This window comes from Euprymna scolopes, chromosome 36, assembly GCF_053919585.1.
Source record: "Euprymna scolopes isolate OS-2025 chromosome 36, ASM5391958v1, whole genome shotgun sequence".
In the NCBI taxonomy this organism is placed as follows: domain Eukaryota; kingdom Metazoa; phylum Mollusca; class Cephalopoda; order Sepiida; family Sepiolidae; genus Euprymna; species Euprymna scolopes.
In genome coordinates, this window is record NC_136517.1 from 92,177,113 (window position 1) to 92,200,253 (window position 23,141).

The 23,141-nt window shown below is 34.9% G+C and overlaps 1 protein-coding gene and 2 pseudogenes across 8 annotated transcripts in view; all 3 read right to left on the reverse strand.

Annotated features, from left to right (window-relative positions):
- LOC145260676 (E3 ubiquitin-protein ligase TRIM9-like) overlaps positions 1-23,141 on the reverse strand; it is a 1,004,508-nt gene that overhangs the window by 786,751 nt on the left and 194,616 nt on the right. The gene's annotated exons all lie outside the window — the stretch shown is intronic.
- LOC145260775 (5S ribosomal RNA) lies at positions 10,512-10,628 on the reverse strand (annotated as a pseudogene).
- On the reverse strand, positions 15,403-15,521 carry LOC145260914 (5S ribosomal RNA; annotated as a pseudogene).

Sequence of the window (23,141 nt, forward strand, 5' to 3'; positions counted from 1 at the left end):
AGTCATTATTTAGCCGTTCAGAGTTCGTTTTTTGTTGTCGGAGCTATCGCCAGATGGATAAAAGGGATACAAATTAAGCTAACGATGCATGTGTAAATATTATAATTTCAAGTTTCTCATTAAGCCATAAAAAACAGACTGAGTTAAAGGTTCTGCGGATTTCAGGTTTTCTTATTATTTCACACTTGATTATGTTTTTTGTGCTTAATTAATTTGCAGAGTTTTGTGATAGTGAAGTCTATTTTCGTCCTGGTTACTATGCCAATTATTTTGATAACGAAAGAAAGATTTCAGAAAAAACATCTGTTTTTCTCTTAACAAAAACCTATTCGTAAACCCACTAAGATTTTAATCGATAAATCTTAATATACTAATGGAGGAAATACTATAGACTTTCAATCAATCGATTTTATTGCCAAAAAGTAACAGAGTGCAACAAAGCACATAACAAAGAAATTGCATTTACATACTGTCTGATGGTTTGTCCAGGGCGATTTTAAAACTCGATATGGTAGACATCAATATGACCTTCTCTAGAAAGCAGAACACGGATAGAATACGTTGCCTTTGTTCTGTTGAGACAAAAGCGACGACGGCAGATCTGATGCGAATGTCCGGTCACCAAAGTTAACCAACGCTGACCCTGGACAATTCCAGAAACGTGGATTCCATGAACAAAACTTCTTTCTTAGAACTGCACGCCTGTGGAACTCTGTTCCGTATGCCTGCTTCCCACCTGACTACAACTTGGATGTCTTCAAGTCCAACGTTAACAAATTCCTAATGAACCGCCTCCTTAAGTAAACACTTCATCAAATCTCCACACTAACGTACTGTACTTGCAATAACTCTTATCCCTGAGTGGCTTCCTGGCTTTCATAAGTGGTGACCTCCGTGTAAAAAAAAAAGTACCATTTGAAACTATTAAAACGCTGTATCTAGGTCCTCCTGCTCTCCAATGTGTGTGACGTGCACACACATTAACAGCCATAACAAAAGATGGAGTTTTAATATATATTAGGGATGGGACAATTCTAATATTTTTTCCGATTCCGATACAATTACCAATCCCATAATTAATTTCCGATTCAGATTCTTTATAAATCTAAAAAAAAAATTCAATTATAGAGTTGTTATTTTTCCTGATTAGCATTAAAAAACACATGTTAAATGTGCAGATATTTTCTAAAGCGTAAAAAATAAACTTGCTGGGGATAATCTATCGATATTAGTTTTACTGATAGTTCAGAATCAATATATATTGATTATCTTATTATTATTACCAGTTGTGGAAGATTTTTCTTTAAACAAAATCAAATGAAAAAGACAATTGAATCACTCGTTTTTGACATCGGAAAATATGCACAGGCCCCCCCCCCCCGATTCCGATTAATCGATTCTATCCAAAGTTCCGATTTTTCCGATTCTGATTAATCGTCCCAAAAACATATATATATATATATATATATATATATATATATATATATATATATATATAATGCATTTAGTCAGTAAGTCATTTAATAAACTGCAATCAATGCATCAACTTGCTCACTCGAATTCACCATAATACTAATGTTAATTTTTTTGACTGGTCATGTTGTCCGAATGCCGGATCTCCGCCTCCCAAAACAGATTTTCTACTCTCAGCTTGTTGAGGGAAAGCGTGCCCAGGGTGGCCAAAAGATGAGGTATAAGGACAACATCAAAGCAAATCTAAAGCGGTTTCACATGGACCTTGAAACATGGGAGGACGTGGCTGGGAGCAGGTTGGCATGGAGGAGCGCTGTCCACGAAGGTGCTGCGCTTTATAGCAGTGACCTAAATCAAGCTGCTGAGGATAAACGCAAGCACAGAAAGGACAGATTATCAACCAGACACACCCAACCCCACCCCATCACCACTACCTTTATCTGCCCAAATTGCACAAGACAAATTGGGTCTAGGATTGGGCTCTATGCTCACCTGAGGACCCACAGAAGCCACAACGGAGGACAATCTTACTCGGACACGAGTGACCGCCGATGATGATGATGATGATGATGATGAATGTTAATTTAAGGGATCATCAGTAGTTTACCACGAAACACTGTTTCGGAGATTTAATATATATATATATATATATATATATATGGGTACTCATGCACTTATTGATCTGTGCTGAAATAATAACGTTATTATTTAAAAAGCCATTCTTAACATGGGGAGGGGGTGTTGTACCTATTCTGTACTTTGACCTTACAATTGAATAAAAAAAACATATCTCAAAACTTTCATTCAACTAGGAAATACGATTTAAAAATAGCGCGGATCAGTAAGGGCATTAGCACACACACACACACATATATATATATATATATATATATATATATATATATATATATATATGAGAAAGACCTCACAGTCTTTGGTGGAATGAGGTCACAAATGGAATGTAACATTCAATACTGCCAAGACTAAGCTTCTTTCCTTTACAACCACTGATAACTAGGGCTAATCACACTATTGTTAAGCTCTTCGTTCAAACTTCTTGGTCCAACGTTTACAGGGAACATGAATTGGGCCAATACATTGAGAGCCTTGCCAAGGCTACTGCGAAGAAGCTGGGCTTTCTCTACCGTCCTAGGAGGTTACTTACGCTTGAAATTATCTTGTGCCACCACAAGGTAAGGGTCCGCCCATGTATAGATTATTCTTGGCACAGTTGGGCTGGTGCATCTGATACTATTCTTTCTCTTCTTGACAGGGTTCAGAAAAGATTTCCCAACGCGATAGATCCCGCTCTGTCAACCAAACTCAAAACCTTGTTCCATCGACGAAATGCGACATCCCTGTGGTTATTTTACAAGTATTTTAACTGAAGGTGTTTTGATGAACTCTAAGCCTGTTATAGCCCCCTCTTCGTAAATACCCCCGACAAACTCGACAAACAGCAAAATCCCACCCCTACACAGTAGCGATTCATAGATGTCGGAAAGTGTTTTATTCTAATAGTTACTTCTTTCGAACTCCTAGACTTTGGAATTCCATCCCGAGTTCCTGTTTCCCCGACTGTAGTGACATGTTGAAGTTCATGTGTAACATAAACGGGCACTTCGCTGCTCAACTCCCTAGAATTTATGGGCCCAAATAGTTGCATCTTACATCCAAGTGGCACTGTGCAATTTGGGGGTTTAAATAAGATACAATTTTTTTTCTAAGTAATATGAATATATTAATTACACACGAGGTGTCTTTAAGAAGTTTTCAGACTTTTTCTACAAGCACTTTTATTGATAGTACACACAAGAAACACTTGAACTCTTACAGAACAGACATCTTGCTGCTCAACTCTCTACATAGTATCCCTGCAAATTATGCTCCAAATAGTAGTCATTCTTTATCTAAGTGGCATTGTGCTTTGTCTGTAGTGAAATAGCAAAAAAAAAAAAAAGAAAAAAAAGGATTATGAAAATGTAGAGTTACCTCCCCCTCGGTGATGCCGTGCGCCAGAATCAAACAATTTTACGTTTAACAAGGGATGCGAAAAAAGATTAATATAATCGGAACCGTGAAGAGAATAAATTGCTTTTCCTGGCAGAAGTAGAAACGTTGGTTTTTACTTATCAGTAACAGGAGATAAGTATCTACGCGTATGGCGCTGAAAGATAAGACCGGAGCGATAAGATATATAAATATATACCCATGTCTCATTCAAGCCGCTTACGACAAAGAAAAAAATAGCTGCAACTTCTTTCTTTTAAGTTATTTAAACATTACTAACAATTAAAGATCAAGGGGAATAACTCTATTTAACTACTTTTTTTTTATTCTATCGGTATTTATTTGTTTCTTCACAAGAGAAAAATGTGACAAAAGGTCGTTTTTAATCTGAGGATAAACCAGCTCCCTAAAAAGGAACACTATAAAAGTAGGCAAAAATAAAAATCGTCTCAGTATAAAGGGGTTTCCCCTAAATAGACTAAGGACAAAATTAACACATATCTAAGGAAATAGCAGAAACACTAGCGGAAAACCCCAATCTGTAGTAGAATGACGACAAAATTGATGGTCATATTCAATGCTTCCAAGACTAAACTTGTTTCTTTCAATAATTACAAGAAACCTTCTCTGCCACCAATAGCACTGGCCGAGAACACATTATCCGAAAGTACTTCCTTTAAACTCCTCGGCCTAACGTTTACAGGGGACATGAACGGGAATAGATACATTGAGAGCATTGGCAAGGCTGCTGCAAAGAAGGTGGGCTCTCTCTACCGTGCTAGAAAGCTACTTACGCTTGAATGTATCCTGTACCTCTATAACCGCATCCCCCGCTAGGAAAACAAATAAACACATATCTAAAAAAAAAAAAATGGCAGAAACACTAAAGGTTTACCTCCAATTTGTAGTGGAATGGGGACAAAAATGGATGGTCACATTCAATGCTACCAAGACTAAATTTGTTTCCTTCAATAATTACAAGAAACCTTCTCTACCACCAATAGCAATGACCAAGAACACATATTTTTTTATCATAGTTTCTTTTGGAAATTTAAAAAAATGTGTTAGTGAACTGACATCTTTTCCTTCATAATTAATATAAAAAATATAATCAGAATAAAAATAATAATGTTATGTGTTGAATTTTTATTGAAAAAAAAGTCAGCATTTTTAAATCAATGCATCTTTGTTTTAAAAAGTTAAAAAGAACTGACCAAGATTTGTTTTAAATTCGTCGTTAACCGTTTTATTTTATTTTTTATTCATTTTATTTATTATGTGTTTAAAAAAAAGTTTTACTACCGTGGAATTTCCACGGGTTCTGCTCGTATTAAAATATATTTTTTTATTTTTTAAATATATTTTTTTTAATAATCTGGAATAATCAAGAAAATTCCATGAAGATAGATTCATTAACATTTATTCTCGAGTGGCCTTCGGGCCTTTATAAGTGGTGACTCACATGTAAAAAAAAGAAAGAAAAGTAAAATAAAAAAGCAAGAAAAATGAAGAAAAAAAAAAAGAGGACAAAAACCGGGAGAAGGGCATTGCAATCTAAAAGAGAAAAAGAGGTAAAGAAAAAAATATATAAAAAGGTTAAGAAATAAAAAGTACTAACTAAAAAAAAGAAAGAAAGGAAATCAGAGTAAAAGAAAAAGAAAGAAAACAAAAGAAAGGAAAGGGAAAGAAAAAAGGGAAAGAAAGCAAAACACACGAGAACGGAAGAGAGAAAAAGAAAACGAAATAGACAGAAAGAAAGAATCAAAAATAAAAAAGAAAGATGAAAAATAAGAAAAGAAAGGCGAAGAAAAAGAATCATAGAAAAAGAGATTCTAAACAAGAAAGAAAGAAATCTGAAATTGCAAAAAAAAAAAAAAAGAAACTAATTACAAAAATATTGAAGAAAAAGTGAAAAAAAAAAACGCGAATCGAAAACGCGTTCAAACGAAGAGAAAAAAAACACGAAAAATTAAAAAAAAAAAAAAAAAAAAAGCGAAAAACATTCCTTGCTCATTTTTTTTTTTTTTTTTACCTGGCCGGGAGCAAACATATATTTCCCTGTATCTACAATTATCTATAGTTTCTGAAGCGTTACCATTTCCTCAGAAGTCGTAATGAGGTGTCAGAGCGGCATAATCATCGCCAACTATCAGCCAACTCAAGTGAAATGGAACCTCTGCTCCAAGTCAGAGTCTGCCTAAACTAGCAAAATAATTCGCTTTGATTCTTTTCGTACGCTTATCAAGTTCAACTCATCTAGAAAAAAAAAAAATAAAGATTAAAATACACGCGATAGAAAACGACGAGTGTTGTAGACTAGGATATGAATTCTACATCCGGTAATCTTACAGTTTAACGCCAGAAAATATAATGCAATAAAATATAATGCATAAACGATAAAAATGGTTTCATATTTTTGTTGCTCGGTCGTAAAATGTTTAAATATGATATTTTATTCTATGCAGATGTGGTATATCTCATTGTAGAACAATCCTGTATTGATTATTATATTGTGCCCAATATATAGTCACAATTTCAAAAGTTAAAAAAAAATTACATTGGTGCCATCAGCTAGAATCGAAATCAAAACATTTAGCGTTCCATTTTAGTCGTAATCGTTTGAGCTATCCACAGATGGATAAGAAAATGGCAAAAATTACGCAACTTTAATCAATAACTCTATATTTGCGCATGTTCAAAAGTAATAGGTTTAGTCAACCTACTTCGGCCAAGTTCGAGATTATATATATATTTCTTTAGAAATATATATTTTATAATATATATATATATATATATATATATATATATATATATATATATATATATATATCAATCCTTCTTTAAGAAGCTCAATATAATTACAGAGCAATATAGATGATAAATGACAAAAAGTTATATTCCAAATTCATGATGTTGACCATCTTATAATTTATTCCTTTAATTCAGTTGACTTATACAATTCTTGACAGTATCTGTTTCGTATATATCATATTTTTTTATTTATATAGACAAATATTACATAGTCGCTACACTGAACACGCTAATCTTTCAGACAATTGGTCGGTGAGGACCAAAGGTTCTCGTCAGGCGACATAATATAGTTTGAGTTTGTATACCACTGAAAGCGTCTGGTTCTCAAATAGAAGAATTGAAGAAATATATTTATTTTAATAAAAAAAAATAAAACGTTAAATTTAAAACAGAGGGGTCGGGGGTAAATGACATTTTTAGACTGCAGACATAGAAAACGAAAGAGGGAAAAGGACGTCAAGACTTAAGTTTTATATTTAATTTTTTTGCAGTAAAATATAGAGTTTTTCAAACAAAAATTTCTAATTTGAACATTTGAATACACGTTATTCAAAGCTCATTCCTCAAGCCATGGATTTTCAATTGTTAATAAACAACATTGTGTTTATCCTTAATGAATATTTTGCTAAAGAAAAAAAAAGGAAATTTCCTCTGAAGAGTTTAGCCTTACATCGAAAATTCATGGAGTAAGGAAATAGCTATAAATATCGTGTATTCCGTGTTCAAATAATATTATTTTTGTTTTAAAAAATCTATATTTTACTGCAAAAATAATTTAAATATAAAGCCTACAAGTTTTACTTGGTTTTATTTTGTATATTGAGCTTTTTTGTTTGGCTTGGCTTGTCTTATGCAAAAATATTCCGCCCAACAATGTGTTGTAAGACTGAACCACAAGAATAACTTATTTTTGATTTAACTTATCTCATTCGTATATATATATATTCAGAAAAATAGACCGGAGTGTTCTTGCTTAATGAGCTTTTCTTGTAATTCTTCAAATTGTCATTCTTATTTCTCGGTTGAATTTGTGCAAGAAAGTTCCATAGTCGTCTTGGTCCATCTGGATTTCTTTTGGGTTTTTTTTTTGGCAAGTACTTTCGACTGAGTTTCAACAGTCGTCTTCAGGCAATACTTGTTTGAATGAAAACATGCTGCCTAAATACACAACAAAGATGTATGTCTAACCGCACTGATGAGTTGTGATACAAAGAAACAGTACTGTATGTGGATGAATACAATATATATATATATATATATATATATATATATATATATATTTAAAGGGGGTAGAACAGTAGTCTAAAGAGCAGATTGTATTTTAATGTGATAGTAAAATTACTTTTTGATGTGATATTAAAAAATGTAATTAAAATACAAGAAAACAACAGTGCTCGTTGTAATTCAGATATATAATAAGCTCGATAGGCAAATATCCATTGGCGTTGACTTTGAAAATTCAACATTTCCAGCATTCATAAGTGTTGTGGTTGCAAGGTTGAACAATAATTAGTAAGGAAATACAATGAAGACGCAAACAACAAGATAACGCAATAATAAGTGTATTAAAGAAAAGGTATATTTACAATATGTACAAATGACGGTGTCGAGTCAGAGAGTCTTGGTGGGAGGACATGTACGCTCTTCGGCGTCACTTCTGGTGGCATTTGAGTAAGACACCCAAGGCCAACCTAGGCTTGCCATTTATAGTGTTATGTTATTCGCATATGCAAATAAGTGGTTGCCACCACAACAATAAGCTACATTCAATATCCAAATGAATGCTTTGACGATAATTACGATTTTCAAAAGGCGAACCATTGGAAGGTATATATATATATGTTAAATGTTCTTAAAAACATATTATTACAACCTTATATTTAAACCAAATTCAGATTTATAATTTTATTCTATTTTTTATTCTCAACCCATATTATTTTGCTTATCAACATTAATAAGTAACTATTTTCCTTTATATTTTAATATTTTCCAGATAAATCTTCCTTACTTAAAAAAAAATGCTAGGTTTATTTATGGTGTCTTTTATTTAAAAAAAAAACACCCAATATTTTTGCTAATAAGGAGATTTTGTTTCAAAAAAACATATGTCAAAATTATTGTCCATGACTTTAGGTCTATCGCAATAAAATATCGTTTCCGAAACGATCGTACAATTTATTAGCTTTGTTGTGTTCCTTCTTATGAAACAGATTTTTAATTTTTAATTTTAATTATAAATTATCAATCACCTTACCATATATATATATATATATATATATATATATATATATATATATGTGTGTGTGTGTGTGCGTGTGTGTATCCGTTAGAAGGGTTGAGTGAAATTTGAAGAATAAAACATGTATAAATACATTTTAAGCTAAAACTGCAACGCGAAATTTTTTATAAAATAAACAGGTATTTATTTTTAAAGAAATATATTTCGGAGTAAGACTCCTTTATCAATCCTTTTTTTTCTCTTCTTCCTCCACATGATGTAGTGGAAGATAGTTCGATGAAGAGTCCACTTGATGTTAACTGCGGGGTTTTATGAAACCGGATAGGTGACGCGTAGTCGCGCATAAGAAGAAGAGGAAAATAAAGATTCATAAAGGAGTCTTACTCCGAAATATATTTCTTGAAAAATAAACACCTGTTTATTTTATAAAAAAATTTCGCGTTGCAGTTTTGGCTTCAAATGTATTTATACATGTTTTATTCTTCATTTTATTATATATATATAATAAATTCCACAGCCAAACAACGTCGCAGCTCACAAGAGCTATGACAGTCAACGAACCGGAAGTGCAAGACTCGAGTTTCGCCCTCATTTGGGCTCATCAGTTAGACACATCCGAACTCAGGATTCGAAACCCGAGCCTCTTGCATGCGAGGCAAGCACTCTACCAACTGAGCAAACGCCCCGCACACAAGAATTTCTATTAACAAACACACATCAAGCAAACCGCGCCGAAATCCGACTGTGAAATGAACCTACTTCGTCATGAAGTTATATATATATATATATATATATATATATATATATATATATATATATATATATATATATATATATATATACAAACAACGCTCTTTATCGTAGGAGAGCGGAAGATGGCTTCATTTCTGTTGACCTCATATTCCGCCGAATTCGATGCCTACGTACAATTTGTAAATCGTTCTCAGAAAAGGCTGTCATGACAATGGACGTTGTCGTTTTCGAGCTAGCGTGACACGCGCACACAAACACAGACATCGCTGACGTCGTTCCGCGTCGTCGCAATGCCCGCACTATGACAACGACACACGTCGACGTCACTCCACTCAATTTCCTCTCGTTCGTCTAGCGGGATGCAAACATTTGGCAAGGAAGCGAGATAACAAAAAAAAAATAAAGTCGATTCCATTCGAAATGCAATTTCATCGAAGCATTTCGTGCTAATTGAAGAGAAGACAGACATCTCGCAGACAAAGACAGCTTGATAACAAGAATAAAAGACATTTTTAAAATCGGTAAATTGTCAGGGGATTTAAAATATAACTGTTTCTTTTCTTCCCACTTTGTCGGTAAAAGACAATCGTCAGTTTTTTAAAACGATCGCGTTTAGTGTTTATCAGATTCGAATTATCTGCATTTAATGGGAAAATGTTTCTTCTTGCAATTATTTGCTGCATAGGCAATTGTTCGCGCTCGCATATGTGTATATATATATATATATATATATATATATATATATATATATATATATATATATATGAACATGTCCAAACACACATTTATTTATATATTTAAACATATACATATGTACATAGTCATATACACACACCCACACATATATTCACATTTCATATACACACACATATATATACACACATTTAATACACACACACACATATATACACATATTTCATATACACACATACACATTTCATATATACACATTTCATATGCATACACATATATACACATGAACATACATACACGTATATACACATGTACATACACACAGATGTACAGACACATACATATGTAAATACGTTGCTTCCTTCAGTCTTGACAGACTATGGATACCCATTTTAAGGATGCCTGTGCGTGAAATTTGTGTGGCAACAGTTGCGAAATCACAACAGCGCCTCTCCTGAATCAACATTGTTGTATACCAGTGGCAAGTTTATGTACAGGACGACTGAAAACAAATGCTGAGATGAGCAGAGAGCACATACAGCGCCTAGAATTCCCAAATGGTCACCCATCTGGTACTAGCCAGGCTCAACGTTGCTTAACTTCGGTGATCTGGCAAGAACCGGTGTTTCAACCTGATTATGCCGTGTGTGTGTGTATATATATATATATATATATATATATATATATATATATACACACATGTACATACACACACACATATATATACATGTATATACACACACATATATATACACACATGTACATACACACATATACATATACACACCCACATATATATATATATATACATATATACACATGGACATATACACACATATATACATACACACATACATATACACACATATATACAAAGATATATGCACACATTTACATACACAAAAACATGTATATATACATACCTATATAGCATATATACATACTACATATATATATATATATATATATATATATATATATATATATATATATATATATATATATATATATATATATATATATATATATATGGTAGCTTCCTTCCTTCTTGGCAATCTATAAATACCCACTGTAAAAGTGCACGTGAAATTTTAGTGTCAGGAGTTGCTTAATCTCCAACTGCACCTCTCCTAAGTCAGTATTGTTAAATATCAGTGACAAGTGGAGGTGCAAGACAACTGGAAGCAATGCTGAGATAAGCGGAGAGCAGATAGAGCGCCTAGAATTCCTAAATGGTCACCTATCTGTTAGTAGCCAGGCTCAGCGTTGCTTAACTTCTGTGATGTGACGAGAACAGGTGTGTCAATGCGATTATGCCGCACATATTACATAAACACATGTACATACTTATTTACATACATACACATTATATAATATATATATATATATATATATATATATATATATGCTCTTTGTAAAAAATTTATAATGTCGCAGCCTACGATCAGAATAGGCTTTATGAAATAATTATCTTTCTATCAAAGATATTCCATAATGTTTTGCGCATTTCCTGTGATATTTTATTACGACTATTTATCGATAAAAATTCCTTTTTTAAGTAGATTATTATTTCGTTGTAAAATATATCGATTATAGCTTAATAGTTAAACTATATCATTTTTAAATGACAAAATCACTTAAACTCTTTTTCATACTTTTAACATAATCTCCGCATTATTTTATATATATATATATATATATATATATATATATATATATTTGTACAAATATATATTCTTATAATATATATTAATTCTTATTTAAGAAGCTCAATGCAACTACAGAGCAATATAGTGAATAAATGACAAAAACTATATTCCAAAATTAATGATGTTGACCATCGTATTGTTTATTCCATTAATTCAGTTGACGTTTACAATTCTTGACAGTATCTGTTTCGTAGCGCAAAATCAATCACTTAATTATTATATCAATCAGTAAATCTATTACGCCCTTAACTCATCAGAAGAAATAGCAACAATCAATCTGTTAAAAGGAAATAAAGTGTGATTTGACATGATTAAAATCTGAAAATTCGAAGAGAAGCTGCAAATACCTTTAATATGTTTCCCTTACACCATTTTGAATTTTAAGGGCACAATAGATTCACTGTTCATAATAGATTTAATAATTATTTGTAGAGTTTGGTTTCGTTGTTTTACGGCATATCAACCATTTTAGGATTATTTAATGCTGAATCCAGTTATTTTGGAAATAGTATTCATGTTGAATCCAGTTATTTTGTAGAAGGTTTTTATTTTGTAAGCTTTTTGTATTTTTAATCGCTAGTTTGTAGTGTTTGGTTTGGTTTGGTTGTTTTATAGTGGGTTTTATTGTTTTTGTTTTGTTTGTTTGTTTTTTTTTGCCCTGCTCTTCAGAACATGAATGGGTTTTGCAATGGGAGAGGGAAAAGGGTTTCAGTATTAATGTTTGATACACTTTAGGTTTGGAGACTAGTCAGAAATTGGGAGAGAGAGAGAGAGAGAGAGAGAGAGAGAGAGAGAGAGAGAGAAAGAGAAAGGGGAAATGGGAAGAAGGAAGAGAGGGCAAAGGTGGGTTGTTGTTTTTAGTTTTGGTTTTACAGAATACAATTAAGCTTTACAAAAGGAAGTAGAAAAAGAAAAAGCATCAATGTTATGTGCATTTCCTCTCAGGAAACCAGTATCTTCAGACAGCCTGATTTGGTAGCAGCAGCGCAGATAGAGAGCGGTGGAAGCTGTTGCTAGTGGTTGTAGCTAGTTGAGTGCATTTTTGTGAACGTTTGGCAAGGGAGTATTATAGGTTGGAGCTCGGGGGGGGAGGGCGCACGTGCGATGAAAATAACGATAGAACAGAGACAGGTTCACAACGTCTCTTCCGTAGGAAAGAGGCTGCAGGGAAGAGAAAAGTGCATCGCTTCACCTTCTCCATCATTTAGTGATGCCCTTATCGGGGCGGAGTTTGGGATAAGAAATTATTCGACGTTCCATTATCACCCGACAAAATTTATTTTATTTCCTTTGTTTTATACGTGCTTGCATTTCTCTGGGTTTCAGTGCCAATTATGTTGACAACCTTTAATCTCCTCCTCATAGATTACTGTCACATTTTTATCCTATGCCCCCCCCCCTCCTTCCTATAATGGGAAAATGTTTCAGGAGAAAGGAAAGTAGTCATTTTCCTTTATTTCAGTTGAAGACATTTCGATATTTAGATTGGTTGAATTGTTTTACGGCATATCGACCCTTTTCGCATGATTTTGTGCCGAATTCGTTAATTTTGGAGAAAATAACCTCCATTTATTGTGTCAAGATCTTCATATCTTTAAATATGTATTTATTCATTGTTTTTGTTTTGTTTTTTTTTTTTGTGGTATATCAACTACTGTTGGGACGATTAATCGGAATCGGGAATGAAAAATCAGAACTTTTGAGGGCATCAAAACCGGTATCGGTATCAGAAAAAATCGTGTCTATTCCCCGAGGTCAACAACGATTCTTTTAATTGTATATATATATATATATATATATATATATATATATATATATATATATTATTTGTGTATATATATATAATATATTATGTTTATATATATATATTATCTATATATATATATATTATCTATATATATATATATATATTATCTATATATATATATATTATCTATATATATATATATATTATCTATATATATATATATATATTATCTATCTATATATATATATTATCTATATATATATATATATATATATATATATTATCTATATATATATATATATATATATATATATTATGTTTATATATATATATAAATATATATATTATTTATATATATATATTATGTTTATATATATATATATTATGTTTATATATATATTATTTATATATATTTATTATGTTTATATATATGCATATGTAATATAAATTTCTCTATCTATCTCTCTTTATATACACATAAACATGTACATATACATACACACACACATATATATACACACACATAAACATGTACATATACACATATATATACACACACCTGTACATATATATTAACATGTACATATACATGGTAAAGTTGACTTGATGGAAATTATTAAACCAATTCTAACCTCGAGGCGGTGTTGGGGTTATAGGGGTAAATGGCCGTAATTTTAATTAAAGAGTTTCAAAAAAAAATCACTGTTCTGTGCAAACAAGAAATAAACATCAATTTCGTGAAATCATTTCTTTTTTTTTTTTTATTTGCAAAAACAAAATAAAATAAATAATAATAATGTTATACATGTAAGAAGGAAAAGTAAATTTTCTTGCCTTTGGTAACAGTTATTTGTTATATAGTGTTCATGTCTTTTTCGTTGTTAACTATGATGTGCATTTGCCAACACTCGGTATAAACCCAAACAAGGAGGAAGGATTTGGGCAAAATAAATGATAACACGGAATTTCCTTTCGTGAAATTGATGCAAAGAATTAAGGAACGCGAAGAATCCATTTAATAAAAAAAGAAAATTATAAAACCGGAAGCATTAGCGTTAAGTAACATCCATACAAGAATCTATCTTCTAAACATAGATATATCCACTCGATACGAATCTCGCAGATAGCTACAGGGTGAAACGATAAAGCTTTCGCCCTAAAGACACAGGAATCACTACTTGTTAAGGCTCGGATGCCACTCGAGGATAAGGGTTAATGGGTATACATTAGTCAATGTGATTATAGCATAGTAAATATAAACAGTGCGAATTTTGTAAATTGGATTATTTAGAGTAACGGTTCATCAAGAATTTGTTTACTTGGGACTTGAAGACAATCAGATTGTATTCAGCTGGAAAGCAGGCCATCGGAAGAGAGTACCACAGGCGTGCAGTTCTAAGAAAGAAGCTTTGTTCATGCAATTTACATTTAGCTTAAGGACAGATAAAGAGTGTGGACAATTATTGATAGTGGTTTTGGCTAGACGGGTGTTTTTTGTGAAACTTCGGCGAGGGGGGGACCAGTGACTGAAGCTCAGCTGAGCACTTGCCATGAAAATAACGATAAAGCATGAGACAGGCTCGCAACGTCTCTTCTGTGGGGAAAGAGGTTGTAGGAAAGAGAAAATGGCATCCCCCCATTAAGCTACGAAGTCTATTTTGAACTCTTTAGGCAGGATAAGTTGTTTCTAGCTGCACCTGACCAGATGTGACAACAGTACTCCATCGTTGGCCGTACCTGGCTTTTATATAGGTAGAGAATTGCATCAGGAGTGAGATATCTACTGGAGCGGTGTGTGTACAGTCAATACCAACCCTATTCAGAGTTTAACCGGTTTCCTCTGAAGGAGGAAGTTTCATGGGAGTATGAAATTCACAAGCGATCCCCAGTCGCATGTATATCCGCGTTAGGAGAGATGACGACGTTAGGTTTTTGCAACTTTTTGCAGGGAGGTGTCGACGCCCTCCTACATACAGCACCTGCACTTCCGAAATTGGTCACCCATTTTAGTAATGACCAGGCTCAACGTTGCTTAACTTCGGTGATCTGATGGGAACTGGTGTGTCAACGTGATTATGCCGTATGTACTGGAGCGGTAAAAGGATCTCAGCATTTTTCCAGCGACCTTGGCAATGGATTTGATATACGTTTTCCATTTCAGGTCAGGAATAAAGGTCAAGTCCAGAAACTTGTCAAAACATGAAACCTCCCCAAGACGAGAGCCATTCATTTCAATCGATGCCAGATTGGCATCAGAGCGTAGATGGTGTAGAGATAGAAGCTTGGTTTTAAAAGTAACCAGCCACCTCTTTCCCCATTGTACCACATGCTCAAGATTAGAGGAGAAAGAATCAGAGAGAACTTGGTCGTTTACGGTCTTTGATGTGCTTTGAAAGATCAAGTCAGGTAACTTTATGTAGTAGAGGTGACATCTAGTCAATGTAACCGCCTTCAGCTTCAATCACCGACTCGATACAGATCCGGAACTGGGGGCATACCTTTTCCGCAAAGAACCAGCAGGAGCTCAGCCAATACTCTGCGGATAGCGGCGATCAGGCTTGCTTTTGTGTTGTGGGAGATCATGTTGGTGATGTTTTCAGTGTAAAAGAGTCCAGCGAGTTCAGGTCCGGAGGAGGGAGCCAATGAAGAAGGATAAAAGTCGTAGCACTCCTGAAGCCAGCCTACGTCTCTTTGGACTTGTGGGCCTGCGCCGAATCCTTCTGCCACATCTAGGGTCTGCCAACAGCCACCTGATTGCACCAAAGGATCACCAGATTCTTCAGCACAGCCAAGTACACTTTGGTGTTGACTTTCAAGCAGACTTCGAAGATGTGAGGTGGCATGATAGGGCCCTCACTCGAAACCACACCAAAAACCATAACTATGGCCGGAAACTTTATTTTTATCACCCTAGTCACGTCCCTATTAATCGTGTTTATCTAGCGATGTATTTTGAGGATGCTGGCAATGGTCCTGTTGTCATAACTTGGATCAGTAGAGAGCATGAGTTGATCAGCGGCGCATCTCCAATCTCCTTTGCTGAACATTATGTCGCTTTCAGACATAATAGAAGGCTCCTATCGCTCTTGGGATCTGTACACAACTGGCTAACTAGTAGATCGTCTGCAACCCCCTCTCTCCAAAAAACGGTTTAATCAAATGGAAATGGAATCATGTTGTCTTTTCTGGGCGGGAATTTCATCGTCTCCCTGTAGATGCGCGCGTGTATGTGTAAGAACAAGATTAGAATTAAAAAATGTATTAGAACTGCAACACAATACGACGGTACTGCTTTCTAGCTGACTATAACACGGTTGTGTTAAAATCCAACACGAATAGATTCTTGAGGCGGACTTATCCATTCCACACTATCACGCTACCCATTAACAATTATCCTTGAGTGGCCTCCGGGCCTTGTTGAGAGATTACTATAACGTAAAAAAGAGAATAGAACATTGAGAAAGGGTTAGTTTATTAACAACAGCCTCAGGCGCTTTTACCAAGGAATGCCGTTGGATCTGCGCAGGCATTTATTGCACGTTAGAATGCTTTTTTTTTCTAGAGCGATTGTCTTAAAACCCTGCTTTCCCAACCTTGTGTCACATTATTTGGTTATGTATCTAATTTTAATCTTTTGCGGAGGGAAGCAAATACATAGTGACCGTTCTATGACCCGGGATTGGACGAGAGGTACATATTTATGACAGGGTGTGGCTTTTGGTAGAATTCAAGCTTAAAAAATGATCAATGTTTTTTTTTGTTTGTTCTTTTTAGGACGTTGCTTCTTTGATTTTTCACTTGACAAGAAACGCTGTTTTATTGCCAAAATATGCGCCCATCTATAATCTGAGTCGTGAAGGAAAAAGAAAAATCAGAAGAGACAATGTCCAAAAAAAAAAAAAAAAAAAAAAAAAAAAAGCAGATTAACATTCGGTTTGGTGGCGGACATCGGAGTTTGGATAAATAGTGTTTGATCGAAATGTTTACCTACAAGGATGACCAATCACTCATTTGTGATACTTTACAAGTCAACAAATAACAATACGAGCCGCAGGGAATCGGGGATGGGGCTCTGAAATAAAATAGGGGCTGGTTTGCATAAAGTGTGGGGTGGGACCAAATTGGTGACGGCAGAGATGATAAAATAGAGACGCTAATCAGTTACAAGAGAAAGAAAGGATGTACAACAAAACGGAAGATGTTCTTCGGTTTTCTTGGGTTTAGCATGAATGAATAAAAGGTTTATAAGTCGGCTAATTCTTAGGGGACAGGTTGGTTAAGATGTTGAGGTGATGGGGCAGTAGGTTGCGAGCGAGGAAGATAATAAAGATTAAAGGGGAATAAATTTTGAAAGGGGTCAGAAGGAGTAGATGAAAAATGAAAAAGAAAAATATGAAGAAGCAAAACTATGAAATAGCAAAAATAGAAAAAAGGAAAGAGAAACATATATAGAAAGGAAGAGGAACGAAAAAGGAGAACGAAAGAAAGCAAGAATAATGAAAGAAAGAAAAAACGAGAAAGAAAGAAATTAGGAACCAAAGAAAATATAAATAGAGAAAATGGAAGTAAAAAAAAGGAAAGAAAGAACGATTAAGAAAAAAGAGAACGAAGGAAAAAAGAGTGAAAGAAAGGAAAGAACGAAAGGAAAGAAAGAACACAAGGAACAACGAAATAACGAATGAGAAAAAAAAGTAGGGAAAACGAAAGAAAGTGAAGAAATAAAAAAGAAAGGAGAGAACGAAAGAAAGAACGAACGAAAGAAAGAACGAACGAAAGAAAGAACGAACGAACGAAAGAACGAACGAACGAAAGAACGAACGAACGAACGAAAGAAAGAACGAACGAACGAAAGAAAGAAAGAACGAACGAAAGAAAGAACGAACGAAAGAAAGAAAGAAAGAACGAACGAAAGACGAAACAACAAAAGAAAGAAAAAACGAACGAGAGAACGAATGAAAGAAAGAACGAACGAACAGAACGAAAAAAACGAAATACAGAAATGAAGAAATAGAGAAGGAAAGAAATAAAAAACGAAAAACAAATGAAAAGAAAGAATTAACAAAAATGAACGAAAAAAAAAAATTGAACGAATGAGAAAAACTGAACGATAGCAAAAAAAAAGAAGAAATTACCATTGAAAATTGTTTTTTTTTCTACTTTGCAAAACATGATTGAGTTTCGCAAAGTGAAAAGAGAAAGGACTATAACATCAATGTTTGGTGCATTTTAGCTTAAAAAACCAGTGTCGTCATTCATTCTGATCTGGTCGCACTTCAGGAGAAAAATAAGAGAAAGAGTACAGAAAGAAACGTTGGTAAAATCTATATAAACAAGTGAAGCATTCATGGTCCCACGTGATTGCACAGTGTACGAGGCATAAAAAAATGACTAAGTTCAGCATTGCCCCCATCCATTTAGCCCCAAAATTTCCCAGGGGACATCAAATCCCGGTGAAAATGAACAAACTGTGCAGTTTTAGGCCTTAACATGGAAATCTGAGTTTTACACCATGCAAAAAAAAAAAAAAGAAATGAATAAGTCCATCATTGCCCCCCCCCATTTAGCCCCAAAAGCCCCTAGGGCCTTAACATATTTAAATTTGAGTTCAGCGCCACGAAAAACTGCTAAATAGACATACACAAAAAAAATTTGGACAAATATGGTAAAATAGTCCCCAAAAATGGAGTGTTTTTATTAGACCTAAAAGAGCCCCTGGGGCACACCCAAGAGTTATTGTGAAGTATAGACAAACAAAATTATATAGAAATCAGTTAGTTAAAACTTTTCAGAAAGTTTCATAAAAATCAAAGGCATCATTTTATTTTTCTTTAATAAGCACAAGTGTCAATTTTAGCCATTTTAACCTAAAAAGCACCCCTGGGGTCCCCACAACCCCCCCCCCCGGAAAATCCGGTCTGTTACTTTTTTTATTCATATCTTTATGCAATTTTTTAAAAAATTCCAAGACGTAGTTATTGAGAAAAGTGCGGACAGACAAACGGACGAACGGACAAGTGTGAATTTACAGGCCAACCTTCCTTTTGTCCGGGGGGGGGGGCAATAAAACAGACTTATGTGTATCTGTTTGTGCGTAAATATTTAACTGATAAACACTTAAACTATTGGTGACATGTGACTGAAATGAACAGGAAACAGTAATCATACACTAAAGACGGTTTATAACGAGTAAAATCTTTGTTTGAATGGATAACGCGTACAGAAATATGTCGGCAACTTGAGATGTAAAACGTTTATTTCAACTTGCCGACATACTTCTATTGCTTTTGCGCATGCGTAAATACATCCTGCATAAAATGGTTTAATTTTGTAATTTCGTAACTTCCTTATCAATCTGTGGGCTTATCCCAAACGATAACGAACGCGGCTAGAACGCTAAATGAGGGGACGAGGTTGAAGCGCTAAACATTTTGGTTTCGCTTCTAGCTGATGTAAATCCGAACTCTCTATGAATTTAAATATTTTTAAGCGTATTTTCCGACCCAGCAAGCCCCCCCCCCTCAAAGATAGTGAAGAAAGTTGAATGAAAGAAAATTATATTTGAAAACGCCAACAGCAGGATATGGGGGAAGTCATAACTCTTAGAATAACGAGGGCACCACATCTCTGATGGGGAGCTCACCAAATACAAACGGTGCGGGCAGGGGAGAGAAAGGTCACTGGTGTCATCAATGTCCAACGGACCATGTGTCAACAGAGGCAACTGCTGTCACATGCAACTGGAAAAAGAGCAAAACAATAATAAATTATGGAAGGATCGGGGTTCGGGGAAGGGAGTGTTGAATTAGATTGAGATTGGTGGAAAGGAATATAAAAAAAGAGGTTAGCGGGGGGGGGGATGGCATAGATTGTCTCGCAAAATTCCCGACCCCTTTCTCCTGATTTCTTAAGACAGTATTTGTATTGTCGCAAGAACCCCGTTAGCTACCAATAAAATTTTCAGAAATCCATTAAGGTTAAAAAAAAAAAGAAAAAAAAAAACACGAGAAAAAAAAAATCGTTTTATAAGTAGGGCTATGACAACAGCATATTCTTTTCAATGCTTTGACTCGAGTATATGTTAGACACAGTTAATCAACCAAGAACCACATCACTCTATATAAAAGCATATAAGATATCAACGAGTACACACTCGAGAGTCAAAATAATGAAAATTATGATATATAATCACATTGACTCATGTATATCCATTAATCCTTATCCTCGAGTGGCCTCCGGGCTTTGATAAGTGGTGATTCCCCTGTTAAAAAAGGACTATAACGAAGCAGACAACCGACGCACGAAATCAATTCTAGGGGTGCTATGCTGTATTTATACGTCCTTTCACTCTACGCGGCCAGTGACGATAATAATGCTATTTAAAACTTAAACCTGACACACGAAGCGACCGAGGTATCGACTCTCTAATTAAAAGGAGGGTTAGGGTTCGAATTTCAAAGGAAGAGGGTGACAGTTATATTTTCTGTTGTTTTTGTATTTGATATGACGTGCACATCAAAAGAAAATACTCTTAAACGCTTTACCTTGAGGAGTTTAAATTCGTCCATTCTGCACTGACGAGCCGTGCATTATACGATATCAAACATGGGCACGACAGGATATCCCACTCCTGGTAGCAAGCGATTTCCCTTATAACTATGTTTGTGAAAACTTATTCAATTTTGTAATTTTAATAAATTTGTTCGTCTCATCGGCCTAACGTTCACAGGGAATATGAACTGGAATAGATACATTGAGAGCATTGCCAAAGCTGCTGCGAAGAAGGTGGGCACTTTCTACCTTCCTAGAAAGCTACTTACGCCTGAAAGTATATTGTTCCTCTATAAGGCTACCATTCTTCCATGTATGGAGTATTGTTGTCACATTTGGGCTGGTGCATCTGCTACTTGTCTCTCACTCTTGGACAGGGTTCAGAAGAAAGTCGCCAACCTGATAGGTCCTGAACTGATATCAAGGCTTCAGCCTCTGTCCCATCGATGAAATGTTGCATTCCTCTACCTGCTCTACAAGTACTTTAATGGTGAATGCTCTGACGAACTGCAAGCACTTGTGCCCCCTCGACCAAATTACAGTAGCATCCGGTTACGGACACCATCATCACAAAGCTGTTTTTTTTTTATTTATTTAAATTTTTACTTTTTTTCAGTTTCTATTTTCTTAGATAAACTGCCTTGACCACATCTAAAAATCCCCATCCACTCGAAATTACGTATGTATGTGTCTATGTGTAAAGAAATTAATACGAAGAATATATTTATATCTTTTCTCTATTTCTTATTTGTCGACATGCAAACACACACACATACTTTATCTATATACATAAAACGGTTAGCAGTTAACTGTAGCCGAATGAATTAGGTCCTTGCTAATGAAGCCAGAGATAGCCTCGGTCGACGGGTTCGAATCTATCGACTGGTGTTAATCGCGATATATATAAGTTATGAAAATATGTATGGCGATTAAGCTAAACAGATTATTCCGCGTTTTATTTTCGTGATAATTTGTCAGGCTTATGCATAAACGCGAAATATTCTGTGTAGCTTAATTGCCATACATATTTTCATAACTTACTACCTAACTCTAATTATGTATCGAGCACTGAAAAATGTACGCATAAAATTACATCTTCATATATTAATTTATGTTTTTTCTTTAAATTACATTTTCATCCCAAACAAGGCACATCGCCAATTTGATGTAGGGGTCTACTATCAGGGACATAATATACAGAGGTACTATGTGGGGAGTTGGGCAGCAAGATGTCGGTTCATGTTACACTTGAACTTCTGCATGTCAGTACAGTTGGGGGACCAGGAACCCAGAAGGGAATTCCAAAGTCTAGCGGTTCTGGGGAAGAAACTACTGGGGTAGAAGGCTATCTTACATCTGGGGATCTCAACTGTGAAGGGGTGGGATTTAGCTGCTTGTCGGGTTTGTCGGGGGTATTTACCTCGAGGGGGTACAAGTGCTTGCAGTTCGTCAGAGCATTCACCGTTAAAGTACTTGTAGAACAGGTAGAGGGATGCTACATTTCGTCGATGGGACATAGGCTGAAGCCTAGATGACAGTTCAGGACCTATTAGGTTGGCAACTCTCTTTTGAACCTTGTCTAGGAGTGAGAGACTAGTAGCAGATGCACCAGCCCAAATATGACAACAATACTCCATACATTGGCGAATGGTGGCCTTCTAGATCCTTTTTCGTAGCAGTCCTGGCAATGCTCTCCATGTAATTTTTCCAACTCATGTTTCCTGTGAACGTTAGGCCGAGGAATTTAAAAGATGTAATTTCAGATAAAGATTCTTTGGTCATTGCTATTGGTTGTAGAAAAGGTTTCTTGTAGCTATTGAAGGAAACAAGTTTAGTCTTGGCAGCATTGAATGTGACCATCCATTTTTGTCCCCAATCCACTACAGATTGGAGGTCATCCTCTAGTGTTTCTGCCATTTCTGTCGTGTCTGGACTTTACCTTTCTGTAAGACTCATAAGACACAAGACGAGCTTTACAAAACACATGATGGTTTATTCTTCACACTTCTGTCGCCGGGTTCGAATCTATCGTGGTATCATCAGCATATATACCGATCTCACAAAAAATTTGTCAGAGAGATCATTTATGAATATTAGGAATAATAGAGGTCTAAGAATAGACCCCTTAGGCACTCCCGCATTTATATCATATTCATGT